Source organism: Salmo salar, chromosome ssa10, assembly GCF_905237065.1.
Source record: "Salmo salar chromosome ssa10, Ssal_v3.1, whole genome shotgun sequence".
Classification (NCBI taxonomy): domain Eukaryota; kingdom Metazoa; phylum Chordata; class Actinopteri; order Salmoniformes; family Salmonidae; genus Salmo; species Salmo salar.
In genome coordinates, this window is record NC_059451.1 from 22,902,846 (window position 1) to 22,926,385 (window position 23,540).

A 23,540-nucleotide genomic window follows, 5' to 3' on the forward strand; every position below is an offset into this window, starting at 1 on the left:
GGTATGAGGGCCCGACATCCACAGGTGGGGGTTGTGCTTACAGCCCAACACCGTGCAGAACGTTTGGCATTTGCCAGAGAACACCAAGATTGGCAAATTCGCCACTGGCGCCCTGTGCTCTTCACAGATGAAAGCAGGTTCACACTGAGCACATGTGACAGTCTGGAGACGCCGTGGAGAATGTTCTGCTGCCTGCAACATCCTCCAGCATGACCGGTTTGGCGGTGGGTCAGTCATGGTGTGGGGTGGCATTTCTTTGGGGGGCCGCACAGCCCTCCATGTGTTTGCCAGAGGTAGCCTGACTGCCATTAGGTACCGAGATGAGATCCTCAGACCCCTTGTGAGACCATATGCTGGTGCGGTTGGCCCTGGGTTCCTCCTAATGCAAGACAATGCTAGACCTCATGTGGCTGGAGTGTGTCAGTAGTTCCTGCAAGAGGAAGGCATTGATGCTATGGACTGGCCCACCCGTTCCCCAGACCTGAATCCAATTGAGCACATCTGGGACATCGTGTCTCGCTCCATCCACCAACGCCACGTTGCACCACAGACTGTCCAGGAGTTGGCGGATGCTTTAGTCCAGGTCTGGGAGGAGATCCCTCAGGAGACCATCCGCCACCTCATCAGGAGCATGCCCAGGCGTTGTAGGGAGGTCATACAGGCACGTGGAGGCCACACACACTACTGAGCCTCATTTTGACTTGTTTTAAGGACATTACATCAAAGTTGGATCAGCCTGTAGTGTGGTTTTCCACTTTAATTTTGAGTGTGACTCCAAATCCAGACCTCCATGGGTTGATAAATTGGATTTCCATTGATTATTTTTGTGTGATTTTGTTGTCAGCACATTCAACTATGTAAAGATAAAAGTATTTAATAAGATTATTTCATTCATTCAGATCTAGGATATGTTATTTTAGTGTTCCCATAATTTTTTTGAGCAGTGTATATACAGTAACTTGTTTTGTGTTTCTGAGTGAGAGGCTACCGACCTGTAGCTGAAGTGCCACAGTATTGTAATAAGAACATTCACAGATCTGACTGGAGGTAACCGCTTGACAAATATGACTGTGCTAACCTTGCAGGTGTGCATGTATTATAAAAAATATCAATATGAATCCAAAATACAGGCATCATAATCGTCATACATGACTAATAACACAGCAATTCACACAATTCCTTAAAACCCATCTGAGCTCCAAAGGCATAAATGGTCCAGGAGTTGAGATTCTGTGAATGGCTAAGGGCATGGTGAAAAGTCGCTCCTCAAATGAGCGATTAGAACAGGGGTTCTCAAACTTTTTTGGCCCACGACCCCATTTTGATATCTTATAATACTCGTGACCCCAACAATGTGAAAGGAATTATGTAATTAACAGCCAATGTTAACTTTTTTATTTGGGGCTATGGCAGTGAATTGAAAAACATTCTAACAGTATTTCTGATTGTCTTCTCAACTCACCATCACATACTTTTAATATGGGGATTTGACAGTCAATTGTAAATGAGTCTGACATAATGTATCTTATCTCACCACCACTAATGAGATGGGTGTGCTTGATGCATGTCACGTTGGAGGTTCTCAAAGTCAGGGGGCGTGGTTGACAGTGCACATCTCATCTCTGCTGACATATCCAACCTGGATTGATACTTGGTTTTAATGCAGATGAGAGCACTGAATCCGGCTGTACACAGATATGAGCTGGGGAAGGGTACCATGAGTTTTATGGTGCTTTCAAGACAACTGGGAAATACAAAGTCAAATCATGACTTCAGTGATCTTCAGGTTGGAAAGTCGGAGCTCTAAAAAGAGGCCAGAGTTCCGAGTTGGAATTCCGAGTTGGATGACCGTTCAAAAACGATTCTTTCCAAGTTCCCAGTTGTCTTGAAGTCGCAATTCGGAGATTTACGAGTTCCCAGTTCCGAGTTCCCAGTCGTTTTGAAAGTGGCATTAATGCTCAGAGGGAGACGGCAGGGTATTCCCTTTGAGTCAGGAACCGAAACTCCTCCGTAGTGACCCATGAATGCATTTTGTCACATGACAGCTCGTAAATAGCATCCCACAACATGTATAGCAAACAAAGTCAATACATGGGCATCTCGGCCCTCACAGCTTACGTCAATTGGGAGAGCATAAAGGCGGCCGCATGCTTCCTAACCGAAACAGTTTCAGAACAGTTTGTGCATACATTATGACAACATTTTGTGACGTTTTTGTTAGTTTGGGTGTTCGGCTAGGGCTTTGTTGGCTGTTCGGGCACACACATTTTTTTTCTTTAGGCCAGCTGAACTTCAGCTGGCCTTTGTCCGTGATTGGTCAACTGTAGGGGTGACTCAAGTTTTTTCTTCTTGTCGTTTTAGCCCGACATGGTGAACGACAACTTCGAGCATCGATGGACCGATGAGGTACATAAGTACCTTCACCACTACAATTCTAGCCATGCATTATATAAAAACCAGCATGTAAATGCCAATTCTTGGAGGGAGATATCGGAGACACTGGGGTCCGACCCAACCACTTCTTCGAAAAAGTGGGGTAGGGTTCACAACAAGTTTGTCAAGGCAAAGAAAAGAAACAAGGGCTGCAGTGGAGATACCGGTGGAAAGGCTACTCCAGAAATATTGCTACTGGTTTGTTTGGCACGTGATGCATGGAAAACATAAGGACTTGGCTTTGTGGTACCTGGCAGGACAGCTGGTGGGGGTAAATCGAGGGTCTTCTGCAGCAGTTTGGACCTAAAAGACTCTCATGAAACACTCCACCATAGCTTTCTCGGCCGTATGCCCCTACATCCACCATTGTGAACCTGTAGCGGGCATCTTCTCTCTCTGTATTTCGCCTATTATATGTGTTGCTAGGTACATCAAATCTAGTAGATCCCGGGCAATTCTCACAACTTCAATTTTCTCGCCAGCCAAGTGTCTCTCTGTGTACACTTTTATTCTTCCTCGCGAGTCTTCCTACTTCTGTGTTTGACCATTGATGGCTATTGGCAGCTCATCGCCCTCGACTATCCGGAGGTATATTTCCGCTTTCCCACTTTTTTCAAGCAAATGTCTTTTTAGGGAGCATGCGAGCACACTATTTCGGTTCGCCTAGCCGACTTCAGCTAGCAGCCAGCCAAACTGAAGCATGCAGATGCCTTAAGCTGGGGTGTATTTGAGTCATTTAGTCAGTTTCCTCTTGATTGCTAGCAATAGCATAAAATCTTTATTTAACAGTGTTATTTGACAAAGGTATTAATGTGAGTTTCTGTGCCTCTGCCTCCCCACACTTTGTTTTCACCATATCAATTGCGGCCGGTAATATCAAAGTCTCTGCAATAGTGTGTGGTTTCATAGCGTAGCGGGCCTAGCCATTCACCGTGGGAATGACACAAGTGCAACGGTCAAGTGTGGCCTTTTCCCATGATCTAAGGGTGCTCTCTGGTTGAATTTTATCTTTTAGATTTGAATAATTTTGATTTAGATTTTTAAGGTTAACCACATTACAATGATTTTGAGATACAAAGACGATATTAAAATAGATATCATTTTTTGTATATACAGTACCACACCTACTCATTCCAGGGTTTTTCTTTATTTGTACTATTTTCTACATTGTAGAATAATAGTGAAGAAATCAAAACTATGAAATAACACATATGAAATCATGTAGTAACCAAAAAAGTGTTAAACAAATCAAAATATATTTTATATTTGAGATTCTTCAAAGTAGCCACCCTTTGCCTTGATGACGGCTATATACACTCTTGGCATTCTCTCAACCAGCTTCATGAGGTAATCACCTGGAATGCATTTCAATTAACAGGTGTGCCTTGTTAAAAGTTCATTTGTGGAATTGATTTCCTTCTTAATGCGTTTGAGCCAATCAATTGTGTTGTGACATGGTAGGGTTGGCATACAGAAAATATCCCTATTTGATAAAAGACCAAGTCAATATTATGGCAAGCACAGCTCAAATAAGCAAAGAGAAACAACAGTCCATCATTACTTTAAAACAGGAAAGTCAGTCAATCTGGAAAATTTCAAGAACTTTGAAAGTTTCTTCAAGTGCAGTCGCAAAAACCATCAAGCGCTATGATGAAATTGGCTCTCATGAGGATTGCCACAGGAAACGAAGACCCAGAGTTACCTCTGCTGCAGAGGATAAGTTCATTAGAGTTACCAGCCTCAGAAATTGGCAATTAACTGCACCTCAGATTGCAGCCCAAATAAATGCTTCACAGAGTTCAAGTAACAGACACATCTCAACATCGACTGTTCAGAGGAGACTGCGTGAATCAGGCTTTCATGGTCGAATTTCTGCAAAGAAACCACTACTAAAGGACACCAATAATAAGAAGAGACTTGCTTGGGCCAAGAAACACGAGCAGTGGACATTAGACCCGTGGAAATCTGTCCTTTGGTCTGATGAGTCCAAATTTGAGATTTTTGGTTTCAACCGCCGTGTATTTTTCTGAAACGCAGGGTAGGTGAACGGATGACCTCCGCGTGTGTGGTTCCTACCATGAAGCATGGAGGAGGAGGTGTGATGGTGTGGGGGTGCATGGCTAGTGACACTGTCTGTGATTTATTTAGAATTCAAGGCACACTTAACCAGCATGGCTACCACAGCATTCTGCAGTGATACGCCATCCCATCTGGTTTGCGCTTAGTGGGACTATCATTCGTTTTTCAACAGGACTATGACCCAAAACACACCTCCAGGCTGTGTAAGGGCTATATAATCAAGAAGGAGAGTGATGGAGTGCTGCATCAAATCAAATTCAAATCATTTTTTTTTATATAGCCCTTCTTACATCAGCTGAGATCTCAAAGTGCTGTACAGAAACCCAGCCTAAAACCCCAAACAGCAAGCAATGCAGGTGTAGAAGCACGGTGGCTAGGAAAAACTCCCTAGAAAGGCCAAAACCTAGGAAGAAACCTAGAGAGGAACCAGGCTATGAGGGGTGGCCAGTCCTCTTCTGGCTGTGCCGGGTGGAGATTATAACAGCACATGGCCTAGATGTTCAAATGTTCATAAATGACCAGCATGGTCAAATAATAATAATCATAGTAGTTGTCGAGGGTGCAACAAGTCAGTAACACAAGAGTAAGTGTAAGTTGGCTTTTTCATAGCCGATCTTTGAGAGTATCTCTACCGCTCCTGCTGTCTCTAGAGAGTTGAAAACAGCAGGTCTGGGACAGGTGTAACGTCCGGTGAATAGGTCAGGGTTCCAGCAGGTCTGGGACAGCAGGTCTGGGACAGGTAGCACACAGGTGAACAGGTCAGGGTTCCATAGCTGCAGGCAGAACAGTTGGAACTGGAGCAGCAGCACGGCCAGGTGAACTGGGGACAGCAAGCAGTCATCAAGCCAGGTAGTCCTGAGGCATGGTCCTAGGGCTCAGGTCAGATGACCTGGCCTGAGCATCAGATGACCTGGCCTCCACAATCTCCTGACCTCAAACCAATTGAGATGGTTTGGACTGAGTTGGACCGTAGAGTAAAGGAAAAGCAGCCAACAAGTGCACAGCATATGTGGGAACTCCTTCAAGACTGTTGTAAAAGCATTCCAGGTGAGTACCTCAAGCTGGTTGAGAGAATGCCAACAGTGTGCAAAATCATCAAGTTAAAGGGTGGCTACTTTGAAGAATCTAAAATCTAAAATATGTTTTTATATGTTTAACACTTTTTTGGTTACTACATGATTCCAAATTTGTTCCTTCATAGTGTTGATGTCTTCCCTATTATTCTACAATGTAGAAAATAGTAAAAAATAAAGACAAACCCTTGAATAAGTGGGTGTGTTTTTCAAACTTTTGACTGGTACTGTATATACTGTATATAATTTTTTTCTGGATTTTGTCAATTCTCCCGCAACCTCATTTTCATATGAACCCTAGTTTGGGAACCACTGGGTTAGAGAAACCTCAGCTGTGGAAGCAGTGAAGAAATCTGAGAGAGAGAATCGGCTCTAGCTGCAGTGTTTGGGACTGTGGCTGCACCCTGCAAAACACCTAATTCTGGTCAGACTCACACACACTGTGACGATCATGTGGTCCCAAGCTGGAATGCATAGGTAAACACTGGAGCATGTTAGAGTGCAGCCTCATATTGTCTCTTTTCGCCTTGGCCTACGTTGTTATTTTGCGGCTTCATTGGGCTGTGTCTCTGTTTATGTCCATCCATGCAGTTCATGGTTCCAGTGCTTAAGACGAGGAAAACTGCTTTTTGAGAAAGTCATTGAGTGCTTCTCACACTGTCAACACACAGTCAGTAACTACTAGCTGCTGTCAGTCTGAAACAGGACTGTATTGATCAAATGGCCCAAGTCAAAGGGTATCTTGGTAGGACCATTAGGCCAGTGCCCATTCAAACATTTCACAGATAGTAGTCTGACTTACTGATAGCAGTTATAGTACTCGGACTACTTACTGATTTTGCTTTCTTCCCTCACTTCTGATACACATGAAATAATAGAAAGTCATTACAGTAGGTTTGCTATTATTTTACTGAAAGAGATAATTTAACTATGCAAAGAGTGGAATTAACACTCAGTGGTGTCGTTAATTACCAGAGTTAAGTGTGATTGTGTCATTTTCACTTTGTGTAGAGTAAAACTCTCAGAACTACGCCCATCACTGGTTGTTCCTGTCACGACTTCTACCGAAGTCGATGCCTCTCCTTGTTCGGGCGGTGTTCGGCGGTCAACGTCGCCGGTCTTCTAGCCATCGCCGGTCCATTTTTCATTTTCCATTTGTTTTGTCTCTTTTTGCCACACAACTGGTTCTCATTTCCCTCATTATGTGTTGTGTATTTAACCCTCTGTTTCCCCCACGTCTTTGTGTGGTATTGTTTATCTGTTTTCATGTATGCGCACGTTAGGCTGGTTGCGCTGGGTTATGTTCAACCCGTATTTCAACCCGTTCCACAACGGCCATGGTCACACCTGTCGATCGATTTCCTGACTGATCTTCCCCCATCACACAGGGAAACACCACGATCCTGGTCGTTGTGGATCGTTTCTCTAAGTCCTGCCATCTCCTCCCTCTGCCCGGTCTCCATACGGCCCTACAGACTGCGGAGGCCTTGTTTACGCACGTCTCCAGCACTACGGGGTACCTGAGGATATAGTGTCTGATCGAGGTCCCCAGTTCACTTCGAGGGTCTGGAGAGTGTTCATGGAACGTCTGGGGGTCTCGATCAGCCTTACCTCAGGGTTTCATCCCGAGAATAACGGGCAGGTGGAGAGAGTTAACCAGGATGTGGGTAGGTTTCTGAGGTCCTATTGCCAGGACCGGCCGGGGGAGTGGGCAGCGTTCGTGCCCTGGGCAGAGATGGCCCAGAACTCGCTCCGCCACTCCTCCACAAACTTCACCCCCTTCCAGTGTGTATTGGGGTATCAGACGGTTCTGGCTCCTTGGCATCAGAGTCAGACCGAGGCTCCTGCGGTGGACGACTGGTTCCGGCGCGCGGAGGAAACATGGGACGCCGCCCATGTTCACCTTCAGCGCGCCGTGCTGCGCCAGAAAGTTGGCGCAGACGTCACCGTAGTGAGACCCGGCGTTCGCACCGGGTGAACGGGTCTCGCTCTCGACCCGAAACCTGCCCCTCCGCCTGCCCTGCCGGAAGCTGGGTCCGCGGTTTGTGGGGCCATTTAAAGTCCTGAGGAGAGTGAACGAGGTTTGTTACAGGTTACAGCTACCCCCGATTACCGCATTAACCCCTCGTTCCATGTGTCTCTCCTCAGGCCGGTGGTGGCTGGCCCGCTCCAGGAGTCTGAGGTGCGGGAGGTAACTCCGCCCCCTCTGGACATCGAGGGGCCCCGGCGTACTCCGTTCGTTCCATACTGGATTCGAGACGTCGGGCGAGGGGCCTTCAGTATCTCGTGGACTAGGAGGGGTATGGTCCGGAGGAGAGATGCTGGGTTCCGGTGGAGGACGTGTTGGATCCTTCTCTGCGATGCCTCTCCTTGTTCAGGCGGTGTTCGGCGGTCGACGTCGCCGGTCTTCTAGCCATCGCCGATCCATTTTCCATTTGTTTTGTCTTGTTTTCCCACACACCTGGTTCTCATTTCCCTCATTATGTGTTGTGTATTTAACCCCCTGTTTCCCCCATGTCTTTGTGTGGTATTGTTTATCTGTTTTCATGTATGCACATGTTAGGCTGGTTGCACTGGGTTATGTTCAACCCGTATTTGTATTTCGTGTTCGTTTGTGCCGTGTGCTTATGGTTCGCCAAATAAAAGGCTCCGTTTTGCTACCAAATATCTGCTCTCCTGCGCCTGACTTCCTACAGCCCTTCACGCATACCTTAACAGTTCCAGTTTAGATGGTTTAGGTAGTCTCTTTTATTAATCTTACTACCCCTGGCAGTCATTCTGAATGAAGGCTGCGGGTAAATAAAAATTACAATTGTTGGATATCCCCACTCTGGCTGGATTCCGATAGGAATTAAACATCACTTTACAAGCCAGCGTGATGTGACTTTCAGGCCTGATGTGGCCTGCAAAACAGGCGTTTCAGGCCACTGTATTAGGGTAACAATAAAACATTTCAGTGTTTATCCTGATCGTAGTCAATTTAACCCTGATCAGAGTAAATGTATTTACTATTAGGCTATGAGTCAGAATACATTTGTAATGACATTGGTATGAGTAAACATTATTCTAAACCAGGGGTCTTCAACCTTTTTTTGCACAGGGACCCTCTCCCAGGCAAACCTGCAACCCAGGGACTGTCACGTCCTGACCGTAGTAAGTTGTTATTTTCTATGGTAGAATAGGTCAGGGCGTGACAGGGGGGTTTTCTATGTTGTTATGTTCTAGTTTTTTATTTCTATGTTGGGTTGTTCTAGTTTTTGTATTTCTATTTTGGGCTTTGTTTGAGATGATCTCCAATTAGAGGCAGCTGGTCATCGTTGTCTCTAATTGGAGGTCATATTTAAGTTGGTGTTTGTCCCACCTGGGTTTGTGGGAGATTCATTTTGAGTAGTGTATGTTTCACCTCTGCGTCACGGTTTGTTGTTTTTGTCATTCAGTTTATTTATGTATTGCATAGTTTCACAGTATAAATAAAATGTGGAACAACACACACGCTACACTTTGGTCCGCTCATTCCTACGACAGCCGTGACAGGGACTCCATCATACATTAACAAATGATCTTATCAGGTGAATGATAATGGCAAGGAGACGTAATCAATATTTTGAAATGAATAGATTTGGGAGATAGTTTTTCATCATTTTGACCTTCCCACATAATTGTAAGAGGTGTAAACTCTAACATGGCCTATTAGCTAGAAAGGTAACTCCAAACACATTTTCACTGAGAACAAATGTTATCTGTGGCAGAGTTACATTTTCGTCAATTAAAGGTTAATTTACTTTGTAGTTTTGATGCTATTGTCAGTTTGCCTGAACACTGTCGCTTTTCAATGTCGCCCTTCCGAATGGCACAGCGGGATCATCGAGTCCAGCTGTGACCGGGAGTCCCATAGGGCAACGCACATTGGCCCAGCGCCTTCCGGGTTGGGGGAGAGATAGCCGGCAAGGTTTCCTTATCTTATCGTGCTCTAGCGACTCCTTGTGAAGGGTCGGGCACCTACAAGCTGGCTGAGGTCGACAGTCGAGCGAGCGTTTCCTCCGGCGCAACGGCACGGGAAGCACTCTTTTCACATCGCCACTTTGACACAAGGTGATTTTCATAGCAGGTTCCCACATGAAAAAATACTATTTTATACTATGGTATAAATACTATAGTATTCACTTTAGTGTTTTTGTGTACATTACTGTAGTATTCACTGTAGTGTTTTTGCGGAAAGACTACAGTGAATACTGTAGTATGTACTGTAGTATTTACAGTTAACAATAAAATAAATAATGTAGTTAAAGAAAACTGCAATATATACTATTGTAGATAACTAATGTAAAATGAGATGAATAATATAAAATATACTGTGTCTGTCAAATGTATATAGGTTCAGAACTTTTGTGAAAAACAAATATATGACATATAGAAATCAAACTGGATGGTCTTCAGAGATAGATGGGATGGGTTGAGGGTAGCTGAAGGATGGGACTAAAAACAACAAAAGACAACTATTGTAAAATATACTGCTCAAAAAAATAAAGGGAACACTTAAACAACACATCCTAGATCTGAATGAAATAAATAATCTTATTAAATACTTTTTTCTTTACATAGTTGAATGTGCTGACAACAAAATCACACAAAAATAATCAATGGAAATCCAATTTATCAACCCATGTAGGTCTGGATTTGGAGTCACACTCAAAATTAAAGTGGAAAACCACACTACAGGCTGATCCAACTTTGATGTAATGTCCTTAAAACAAGTCAAAATGAGGCTCAGTAGTGTGTGTGGCCTCCACGTACCTGTATGACCTCCCTACAATGCCTGGGCATGCTCCTGATGAGGTGGCGGATGGTCTCCTGAGGGATCTCCTCCCAGACCTGGACTAAAGCATCCGCCAACTCCTGGACAGTCTGTGGTGCAACGTGGCGTTGGTGGATGGAGCGAGACATGATGTCCCAGATGTGCTCAATTGGATTCAGGTCTGGGGAACGGGCGGGCCAGTCCATAGCATCAATGCCTTACTCTTGCAGGAACTGCTGACACACTCCAGCCACATGAGGTCTAGCATTGTCTTGCATTAGGAGGAACCCAGGGCCAACCGCACCAGCATATGGTCTCACAAGGGGTCTGAGGATCTCATCTCGGTACCTAATGAAATGCCACCCCACACCATGACTGACCCACCGCCAAACCGGTCATGCTGGAGGATGTTGCAGGCAGCAGAACGTCCTCCACGGCGTCTCCAGACTCTGTCACATCTGTCACATGTGCTCAGTGTGAACCTGCTTCCATCTGTGAAGAGCACAGGGCGCCAGTGGCGAATTTGCCAATCTTGGTGTTCTCTGGCAAATGCCAAACGTCCTGCACGGTGTTGGGCTGTAAGCACAACCCCCACCTGTGGACGTCGGGCCCTCATACCACCCTCATGGAGTCTGTTTCTGACTGTTTGAGCAGACACATGCACATTTGTGGCCTGCTGGAGGTCATTTTGCAGGGCTCTGGCAGTGCTCCTCCTGCTCCTCCTTGAACAAAGGCGGAGGTAGCGGTCCTGCTGCTGGGTTGTTGCCCTCCTACGGCCTCCTCCACGTCTCCTGATGTACTGGCCTGTCTCCTGGTAGCGCCTCCATGCTCTGGACACTACGCTGACAGACACAGCAAACCTTCTTGCCACAGCTCGCATTGATGTGCCATCCTGGATGAGCTGCACTACCCGAGCCACTTGTGTGGGTTGTAGACTCCGTCTCATGCTACCACTAGAGTGAAAGCACCGCCAGCATTCAAAAGTGACCAAAACATCAGCCAGGAAGCATAGGAACTGAGAAGTGGTCTGTGGTCCCCACCTGCAAAACCACTCCTTTATTGGGGGTGTCTTGCTAATTGCCTATAATTTCCACCTGTTGTCTATTCCATTTGCACAACAGCATGTGAAATGTATTGTCAATCAGTGTTGCTTCCTAAGTGGACAGTTTGATTTCACAGAAGTGTGATTGACTTGGAGTTACATTGTGTTGTTTAAGTGTTCCCTTTATTTTTTGGAGCAGTGTCTGTAAAATTGTATATTTTTCCAAGTGTTGTTGTCCATTAGTTTACTCCAATTTGGGAAGGGGTGGTAGGGTAAGGGAAAATAATAAAGGAAAATATATCTATATATATATTTTATAGGTCCGGTCACACACATTTCCTAGGTGGCAAAGGTACGGATTGATATTGTCTTTATTGGTCCCTCCCACCACCTCGCGACCCATGCGACCCCAAACTGTTTACATTCCTCTTGTTGGTGGAAAGAACATTTTGCAGTTTTTAAGCAAAATTCCTACAATTTTACACATTTTGCCATGCGGTGATGAGAACATTTTGCAGTTTTATAGCTAATTTCCTCAAATTCTACACATTTTGACATGTCTTATGTGTGTTTATATGATACCTGACAGAGTCAACAAAATCAATGTGGGCCCCTGGGGGTCAAGGCCCCCATGGGCACATAATCCGGCCATGATAGCTACAAGATTTAGATAGCTGGTTAGCCTAACTTACATACCTGTAAAATACTATAGTATTTACCTTAGCGTTTTTGCAGACATTACTGTAGTATTTACTATAGTGTTTTTGTTTTATTATCTTTGACATAGAAGTGGAGGCTTCTCCTTCAGGAAACCGTCTGGAGAAAAACTAAAGAGCACATTTTCCGTAACCTATAGGTAAGACTGGGTCTGAACATTTAGTTCAGCACTTCTGCTCTTTCCTATAACCTGTAGGGAACACAATATATAGTCTATACTTGGCATGTAGGGTTTCTCACATATGGGTGGCACAAATTGCGATATGGGGAGGGGAATGGGCAGATTAAATACAGTAGTATTTACTATGGTTAAAAAAATGTTTTTGCGGACTGTAGTGTTTGTGCGGACATTACTGTAGTATTTACTATAGTGGTTTTTGTGTGGATAATACTGTAGTATTTACGATAGCACTCTACAGTATACTACAACATTCTATAGTAAGTACTACACATTATCGAGGGATACTACAGTGTGTGGTATAGTATTCTACAGTATGCTACAGTTTACTATAGAATTATATAGCAAGAACTGTAGTAATTTTTCATGTGTGTAAGGAGAGCATTTTAGCTAACCTTTACCCTAAACCTTTTTCTAACCTTAACCTCAGTCTCCTAACCTGCTATGTTAATTCTCCTAACCTGCTGCATAAGTTCTCCTAACTTGCTACGAAAAAGTAACTTTGGTTTTGAAGTGGTGTGAGAAGAGTTAAGCGAAGTGTGATAAGAAGCAGCACAGCCTGACGGGGCATGTTCTGGAGGACGTATCCCGATCTTCGACTCTCCCGTTAACACGACTCAGGATATGACCCAGATGCAGACACAGAAGACGGGAGGTTCAATATACAGGGTAGTTTATTAAAACCACAGGAGGCAGGCAAAGGACACGTCGAGGACAGGCAGAGGTTTGTAAGCAGGTCTGAGTCTGATAGGTACAGGGGGGCAGGCAGGCTCGGGGTTAGGGCAGGCAGAATAGGTTGGAAGCACTAGTAAGGGACTAGAGAGAACAGGAGTATGGGAAAAAACACGCTTGACGAGATAAGACGAACTGGCAACAGACAAACAGAAAACACAGGTATAAACGCACAGGAGATAATGGGGAAAATGGGCGACACCTGGAGGGGGGTGGAGACAAGCACAAGACAGGTAAAACAGATCAGGGTGTGACACCCATGCCCATTGGGAGTTGCTGTGATGAGACAAGATCATAACTACGGATTGGATACCACGGAATTGGGAGGAAATAAATAGAAACAAATAATTAATGTACCACCAACTGTAGACGTGGTTAAATCCTTTCTTCTCTCAAGCTGGATCCAATAGAGGCATTTTTAGCTTGTCTCCACATTCTACCAATTAAAATGTCTCCACAAAATGAGCTGCCACTGCTTGAGTCACTGTTGTTTTCCACCTACTATTATAGGCAACTCTCTGTCTCACTGCTGGCTCTCAATAAGACATCACCCTCATGTGGCCTTATCCCCATAGCAGCCTTTCACTGTTATGTTATGTTCTGTGTTCATTGGTAATGGATGGCAATACTTAAAATCCTCTTGAAATTGTATTCTAATCCAATAAAATTGTATTACCCTTACGAAAAAAGATTGCAGTCAGAGGGCAGTACAATTGCAGTACACTGTAGTAAAAACTTCAGTTAGTGTGTAGTATAGGTCCAGTATGCTGCAAATACTGCATCAAAAATAACCCTGGTCTTTACTGCAGTAATTTTGCAGTGTAAGTCCAGTTACAGTGCAATATAACTACAGTTCAACTGCAGTATACTGCAGTTATTCTGCAAATTACTGTGTTCAGAATATCACAATCGCCTGCAGTTACTGCACTTTTACTGCAGTTTCAAAACCGCAATCTTTTTTTTAAGGGTGTTCTCTCCAACCATTTGACCAAGTTTAGGTCCATCATCCAATTATTACAGGCCCAGAGCAGTCAAAAACGTGATTTCATATGTTTTATATATATTTCCACATTATGAGGTTGGAATAATACTGCTAAATTGTGAAAAGTATAATAATGCCCTTTTAGTGTACGAGCTGTTTGAAAAGACATTACCAGGCAGTGTATTAGTTACTAGACCAATAAGAAAGAGAGTTCCAAACCTCTCTGCCGATAACAGATCATTTACAGTTTTCCCCTCCCCACTCAGGCCGCTCCAAGACAGTCCTAGCAAAATTATTGCTTGAGAAATTGCTCTTTGCTAAGAAGCTATTTTTGTTTATTTTTGACCATTTTAGTTGAAATAATTTTTGATTAAAAAAAAAATGACTCATTGGACCTTTAAACTATTTGTCATAGAACTCCATTCTGCAACTCACTAAACCAGCCATACTCAACAGGCGGAACACAGTCTGGATCCGGACCCAGCACGAGGTCAATACGCACCACGGGACCAGACTTAATAAAAAAAAATATTATAATAATTCAGGCTTTCTGTCACACCCTGATCTGTTTCACCTGTCTTTGTGCTTGTCTCCACCCCTCTCCAGTTGTCGACCGTCTTCCCCATTATCCCCAGTGTATTTATACCTGTGTTCTCTGTTTGTAGGTTGCCAGTTCGTTTTGTTTTGTCAAGTCTACTAGCATTTTTCCTGTGGGCCTGTCTTGCTCTAGTTCCTGTTTTTCCCGGTTTTGACCATTCTGCCTGCCCTGACCCTGAGCCTGCCTGCCATTTTGTACCTTGTCACACCACCCTGGATTACTGACCTCTGCCTGCCGTTCTGTACCTTTCGGACTCTGCTCTGGATTACTGACCTCTGCCTGCCCTTGACTTGTCGTTTGCCTATTGCATCTTAGCATAGGCTAAGATGCAATAGATAGTATAGAATACAGTATATACATATGAGATGAGTAATGCAAGATAATGTAAACATTATTAAAGTGACTAGTGTTCCATTTATTAAAGTGGCCAGTGATTTCAAGTCTGTATATAGGCAACAGCCTCTCTGTGTTAGTGATGGCTGTTTAACAGTCTGATGGCCTTGAGATAGAAGCTGTTTTTCAGTCTCTCGGTCCGAGCTTTGATGCACCTGTACTGACCTCATCCTTCTAGATGGTAGCGGGGTGAACAGGCAGTGGCTCGGGTGGTTGTTGTCCTTGATGATCGTTTTGGCCTTCCTGTGACATCGGGTGCTGTAGGGCAGGTAGTTTGCCCCCGGTGATGCGTTGTACGGAACTCACCACCCTCTGGAGAGCCCTGTGGTTGTGGGCAGTGCAGTTTCCATACCAGGCGGTGATACAGCCCGACAGGATGCTCTTAATTGTGCATCTGTAAAAGTTTGGGAGGGTTTTAGGTGACAAGCCAAATTTCTTCAGCCTCCTGAGGTTGAAGAGGCGCTGCTGCGCCTTCTTCACCACGCTGTCTGTGTGGGTGGACCATTTCAGTTTGTCAGGGATATGTACGCTGAGGAACTTAAAACTTTCCACCTTCTCCATTGCTGTCCCGTCGATGTGGATAGGGGGGTGCTCCCTCTATTGTTTCCTGAAGGCCACGATCATCTCCTTTGTTTTGTTGATGTTGAGTGTGAGGTTATTTTCCTGACACCACACTCCGAGGGCCCTCACCTCCTCCCTGTAGGCTGTCTCGTCGTTGTTGGTAATCAAGCTACCACTGTTGTGTCATCTGCAACTTGATGATTGAGTTGGAGGCGTGCATGGCCACACAGACGTGGGTGAACAGGGAGTACAGGAGGGGGCTGGGAACAACCATCTCAGACACAGAGGTGAGCAGACGTTCAGCACCTGAGCCATTCGGCCGTGAGAGCCAAGTGTGACAGACATCCAGGAGCTCTGCAGGGATACAGCAGCGAGCCCTGTTTCGATATGGGATGATGTAATTTCACAGGGAAGGATACACAGGTTACAGCATGGGATAACACCTAATTTGTGTGTTGATCCCACATGATGATGGGCAGATGTGTTTATATATAGAATAATGAACACAAACATCATGTGAATGATATACTGATGATATACATTATGGGAATGATACATATTTCAGCAATCTCATCCTGTGGGGACGTGATGTATGTCTCTGCCAAATGGGTGAAAAGGAGCACGTACCCAACTAGATTTTATCATGTAGATGTGTTTATCTTTAAGTCACACTATATTTAGATTGGCTTTATGAAGAATTGTATTTTGGGGCAGGAGAGGTGAGATGAATGACATGTAGGTAAGCGTTCATTGAACGTCATCATTCAAATACACAAACTCAGCACTTACTCAATATTCAGTTAGGTAGTGATCTGTCTAAAAATATCTGAACCTTAACAACTTGCATAACATCAAAAGTCCACGGTATGACTTGTTTCTAAATCATATTGCTTAACACATCATAGTCAATCCCAGTGGGTTGTGGTGCAGTATATCAGATTGCCCTGAATTCAATAGGAAATGCCCCTGCACAGAATCACAAACCCCACAACTCAGTAGCCAAAAGCATGGTTGATTTTACTAGCTACTTCCATTCATATTTGGCTAATTCCATGTAGCAAAGGCCTGGATCACATCTACTGGGTTTCTATTGGGCTGGTGCAGTGGGCCTGTTCCAGTTCCAGTCAGAGTGAGTGAGGGACCACAGGAGGAACCAGGAGGCCTGGGTCTACTGCACTCTGCACAGCCACCTGGGCTCCCTGGAAAATACAAGGTCCCTTCCTGTGACAGAAATCTGGAGGGGAGAGAGGAAAACAAGCAACAACAGAAAAAGGAAAATCTGAGTGTGTTGGCTGCAGAGTGGAGGGCAGTTCAGTTCCCATGCTCTGGCACCCCAGGGGAAAAGAAGAACGGCTTGGAGAGAGGATGGGAGGCACATAGAGGGAGACAATACATTTGGGAAACAAAACACAAAGGAAAATGGAAGTTAAAGTGGTAGAAATGGAAGAATAGAAAAAGGGAGAGGATGGATTAGTGGAAGAGTAACGTAATACAGTTATTGTTTTTCCTCATTAAAGTGATGATGAATGGAGCCAGAGATGATAGTTATCATAGGACAGCCACATGGAAACCTGAGGCAGACATTGTGGCTAGTGTTACGGAGAGACCAGGAAGACAATAACAGTAGTATATATCAATAACAGTAGTATATATTCAACATGAGACACTACAAACTCACCAAGAAGAGATATCTGAGAGAGCAAAGTAGTTTTCAGTTTAAATTAAGCATTACATTTACATTTAAGTCATTTAGCAGACGCTCTTATCCAGAGCGACTTACAAATTGGTGCATTCACCTTATGATATCCAGTGGAACAGCCACTTTACAATAGTGCATCTAAATCTTTTAGGCGGGGGGGGGGTTAGAAGGATTACTTTATCCTATCCCAGGTATTCCTTAAAGAGGTGGGGTTTCAGGTGTCTCCGGAAGGTGGTGATTGACTCTGCTGTCCTGGCGTCGTGAGGGAGCTTGTTCCACCATAGGGGTGCCAGAGCAGCGAACAGTTTTGACTGGGCATGACCAGTTCCCAGGATAGAGAAGATGTGTTTCCTAAAATATTGTACACATCTAGGCCCGCTGAGTGTGGACAAAAGGCTTGATACACGATACTCTCTCAATAGAGAGACAAATACTGTACTTCTTAGATAAAGATGAATTAGAAAACGATGGCATTTAGGTAAAAATGACTTTCATCATTCAGAGAAAGATACTGTACTTAAGAGTTTAGTTCAACATCATAACACTGACTTTCTCATCACCTGATCTGACCTCATCCATTCCCCAGCCGAACAGATTATCTCTGGTTACCACTGATTATTTTCCTTCCTCTGTTTTTCTTATCATTCATTCTGCGTATTAAGGATGTGAAATATTGCTGACTAACGAGATTCACTAGGACTAATATTTGGGCCCCTTTGGGTCCACAGAACTGGGTTTGTCCAGTCAGAAGAGACACCCCTGACCTACAAGATCTTCATGGGTCCAGAGAAGGGTTAGATATCAAGATGAGGGACAGGAAGACTCAGCTCATTTATGCATGTCTGTATGGATTTCTTGGTTTTGTAGACAACAGAAAACAGTGTGTGAAAGGACATTACCATATTTCTACATAGTTGTTCTTTATTGTCCAGCTCTTGTGCCAGGTTGGATTCACACTGAATGGATACGCTGTGGAAGAGACAACTGGGTGAGAACTACTAGGTAGCAGCCAGCAGTGTAATAAAGTCTGTGTGAGCTGGTGTGGAGGAGTCAGGCGCAGGACAGCAGATATGAGTAAAAAACGTATTTACTCAAAATACAAACAAATACAACGCAATAATGCGAGCCCACAATAATGGACCATATTACATACAAACAATTACTCACAAACAAACATGGGGAACAGAGGTTTAAATAAGAACAAGTAATTGGGGAATTGAAACCAGGTGTGTAAGACAAAGACAAAACAAATGGAAAATTAAAAGTGGATCGGCGATGGCTAGAAGGCCGGTGACGTCGAACGCCGAACGCCGCCCGAACAAGGAGGGACCGGCTTCGGCGGAAGTCGTGACAAGCAGAACCCCCTAATTTGGCTCAGGATGCCAGTATCAAGATTTCATAGTTTAGTTAATGATTTTTCTGGATGGCACAACTGCAAGGAAAATGTAACAAAAAAAACAAATATATGTGAATACATTAGATCACTCTCTAATTAATAATGTTTATATGCAAGAATGAATATAATGAAATGATATTTAGGACATTGTTTTCTTCCAACAAACCATCATAGTTCTCTTCCAACAAACCTCCCTGTGTGGCGATGACTGTACATGGAAAATATCAAATAAAATGTTATTTGTCAAATGCTTTGTAAACAACAGGTGTAGACTAACAGTGAAATGCTTACTTACGGCCCTTCCCAACAAAGCGGAGAGAAAGAAAATAGAGAAATAATAGAAAAGTAAAACACGTAATAATAAATAACAATGAGTAAAGATAACTTGGCTATATTCACGGGGAACCAGTACCGAGTCCATGTGCATGGGTAAGAGGTAATTGAGGTCTTACTCACATTTGCTACAGAGAGCGTGATCATACAGTCGTCCATAACAGCTGGTGCTCTTACGCATGGTTCAGTGTTGTTTGCCTCTAAGCGAGCATAGAAGGCATTTAGCTCATCTGGTAGGCTCGCATCACTGGGAAGCGCGCAGCTGGGTTTCCTTTAGAAAAAATGGCGCCGATAGATAGGGCAGCCGTGCTTCTAGCCCCTAGGTAACTTTGCAATATTTCGTTTTTTTTTGTGTGTTATTTCTTACATTATTAGCCCAGAAAAATGTTTGTGTTGTTACATACAGCCGGGAAGAACCTTTGGATATAATGCTGGTAACTCACCAGCATTATGACCAGGAATATAACTTTCCCAAATCAGATCCTTTGTTCGTACCCCCCCGGGCAATTGAACTGATTCCAGAGGCTGAACCAAAACATATTCGAGTGGACTTCTAGTCTGACTCAGGAGGCGCGCACACCACCCACCATTTCCGAGTATATTACTCGCTAATGTTCAGTCTCTGGATAATAAAGTTGATGAGCTCAAGGCGAGGATTTCCTTCCCGAGAGACATCAGGGATTGTAACATACTCTGTTTCAGGGAAACATAGCTCTCTCGGGATATACTGTCTGAGTCCATACAGCCAGTTGGGTTCTCAGTTCATCGTGCAGACAGGAATAAATATCTCTCCGGATGAGGAAGGATGGGGGTGTATGTTTCACGATTAACTACTCATGGTGTGATTGTGATAAAATACAGGAACTCAAGTCCTTTTGTCACCCGACCTAGAATAACTCACAATCAAATGCCGACCGTATTACCTTCCAAGAGAATTTTCTTTGGTTATAGTCACAGCCGTGTATATTCCCCCTCAAGCCGATACCACGATGGCCCTCAAAGAACTTCACTGGACTTTATGCAAACTGGAAACCACATATCCTGAGGCCGCATTTATTGTAGCTGGGGATTTTAACAAAGACAATTTGAGGAAAACGCTACCGAAGTTCTATCAACACATTGACTGTAGCACTCGCGCTGCTAAAACACTCAACCACTGCTACTCCAACTTCCGGGATACCTACAAGGCCCTCCCCCGCCCTCCCTTTGGCAAATCTGATCACGACTCCATTTTGCTCCTCCCTTCCTATAGACAGAAACTCAAACAGGAAGTACCCGTGCTAAGGACTATTCAAGGCTGGTCTGACCAATCGGAATCCACATTTCAAGACTGTTTTGATCACGCGGACTGGGATATGATCCGGGTAGCCTCAGAGAATAATATCGACGTATACGCTGATTTGGAGAGCGTTGGACTAGTAACCAAAAGGTTGCAAGTTCGAATCCCCGAGCTGACAAGGTACAAATCTGTCGTTCTGCCCCTGAACAAGGCAGTTAACCCACTGTTCTTAGGCCATAATTGAAAATAAGAATTTGTTCTTAACTGATTTGCCTAGTTAAATAAAGGTCAAATAAAATAAAATGTTAAAAAGTGTATAGGAGATGTTGTACCCACTGTGACCATTAAAACGTACCCTAACCGGAAACCGTGGGCAGCACTCCCGTAAAACTGAAAGTGCGAACCACCGCAATTAACCATGGAAAGGTGACTACCGAATACAAACAGTGTAGTTATTCCCTCCGCAAGGCAATCAAACAGGCAATACGTCAGTATAGAGACAAAGTGGATTCGCAATTCAACGGCTCAGACACAAGACGCATGTGCCAGGGTCTACAGACAATCACGGACTACAATGGGAAAACCAGCCACATTGCAGACACCAAAGTCTTGCTTCCGGACAAGCTAAACACCTTCTTCGCCCGCTTTGAGGATAACACAGTGCCACCGACACGGCCCGCTACCAAGGACTGTGGGCTCTCCATCTCCATGGCCGACGTGAGTAAGACATTTAAGAGTTTTAACCCTCGCAGGGCTAACGGCCCAGATGGCATCCCTAGCTGCATGCGCAGACCAGCTGGCTGGAGTGTTTATGGACATGTTCAATCTCTCCCTATTTCAGTCTGCTGTCCACACATGCTTCAAGATGTCCACCATTGTTCCTGTACCCAAGAAATCAAAGGTAACTGAACTAAATTACTATCGCCCCGTAGCACTCACTTCTGTCATCATGAAGCGCTTTGACAGACTAGTCAAGGATCATATGAGGGGCCCCAGTGTTGACACCCTAGACCCACTTCAATTTGCTTACTACCCCAATTGATCCACAGACGATGCAATCGCCATCACTGTCACGTCCTGACCATAAAGAGCCCTTGGTTCTCTATGGTGTTGTAGGTCAGGGCGTGACTAAGGGGTGTTCTACTCATGTTATTTCTATGTTGGTGAGTTGTATGGTTCCCAAATAGAGGCAGCTGTTAATCGTTGCCTCTAATTGGGGATCATATTTAGGAAGCCCTTTCTCCCACCTGCTTTGTGGGATATTGTTTTGTTGAGTGCTGATGTGCGCTCTGTTACTTCATGGTCATTGTTTGTTTATTGTTTTGTTTAAGTTTCACTAATAAAAGATGTGGAACTCGAATCACGCTGCGCCTTGGTCTGACCATTTCTACGAGCGTGACAATCACACTGCACACTGCCCTATCCCATCTGGACAAGAGGAATACCTATGTATGTTCATTGACTATAACTCAGCATTCAACGCCATAGTATCCTCCAAGCTCATCATTAAAGCTCGAGGCCCTGGGTCTCAACCCCGCCTTGTGCAACTGGGTCCTGGACTTCCTGACGGGCCGCCCCCAGGTGATGAAGGTAGGAAACAACATCTCCACTTCGCAGATCCTCAACACTGGGGCCCCACAAGGGTGCGTGCTCAGCTCCCTCCTGTACTCCCTGTTCACCCATGACTGCGTGGCCAAGCACGCCTCCAACTCAATCATCAAGTTTGCAGATGACACAACAGTAGTAGGCCTGTTTACCAACAATGATGAGACAGCCTACAGGGAGGAGGTGAGGGCCCTGGGAGTGTGGTGTCAGCAAAACAACCTCTCACTCAATGTCAACAAAACAAAGGAGATGATCGTGGACTTCAGGAAACAGCAGAGGAAGCACCCCCCTATCCAGTTATCCACATTGACAGGACTGCAGTGGAGAAGGTGGAAAGCTTCAAGTTCCTCTGCATACACATCATTGACAAATTGAAATGGTCCACCCACACAGTGTGGTGAAGAAGGCGCAACAGTGCCTCTTCAACCTCAGGAGGCTGAAGAAATTTTGCTTGGCACCTAAAACCAAAACTTTTACAGATGCACAATTAAGAGCAAGCATCCTGTTGGGCTGTATCACTGCTTGGTACGGCAACTGCACCGCCCGCAATCACAGGGCTCTCCAGAGGGTGGTGCGGTCACATCACCGGGGGCAAACTACCTGCCCTCCAGGACACCTACAGCCCCTGATGTCACAGGAAGGCCAAAAAGATCATCAAGGACAACAACCACCCGAGCCAGTGCCTGTTCAACCCGCTATCATTCAGAAGGCAAGGTCAGTACAGGTGCATCAAAGCTGGGACCGAAAGAATGAAAACAGCTTCTATCTCAAGGCCATCAGACTGTTAAATAGCCATCTCTAGCACAATAAAGCCTGCTGCCCTATATACACAGACTTCAAATCACTGGCCACATTAACAATGGAACACTAGTCACTTTAATAATGTTCAAATATTTTGCATTACTCATTTCATATGTATATACTGTATTCTATTCTATTCAGCTGTTTCTTAGTCTATGCCGCTTTGACTTTGCTCGTCCAAATATTTATATATTCTTAATTCCATTCCTTTACTTTAAATTTGTGTGTATTGTTGTGAAATTGGTAGATATTACTTGTTAGATATTACTGCACTACTGAAGCTAGAAATACAAGCATTTCGCTACACCCGCAATAACATCTGCTTAACACATGTATGTGACCAATAAAATTTGATTTGATTTAATCTATGATCGTTTGCAAGCCCTGCCACATCCGATGAGCGTCAAAGCTGGTGTAGTAGGATTCGATCTTAGTTCTGTATTGATGCTTTGCCTGTTTCATAGTTCATCTTAGGGCGTATTGTGATTTTTATAAGTGTCCAGGTTAGTGTCCCGCTCCTTGAAAGTGGCAGCTCTAGCCTTTAGGTCAATGTGAATGTTGCCTGTAAATCCATGGCTTCTGGTTGGGATATGGGCATACGATCACTGTCTGGATGAGGTCATCGATGCAGTTATTGATGAAGCTGGTGACTGATGTGGTAAACTCCTCAATGACATCGGATGAGTCCCGGAACATATTCCAGTTACTTCCTGTGTTAGTTTTTGCTTGTAAGCAGGAATCAGGAGGATAGAGTTATGGTCCTATATGAGGGAGAGCTTTGTATGCATCTCTGTGTGTGAAGTAAAGGTGATCTAGAGTTTTTTCACCGGTGACATGCTGGTAG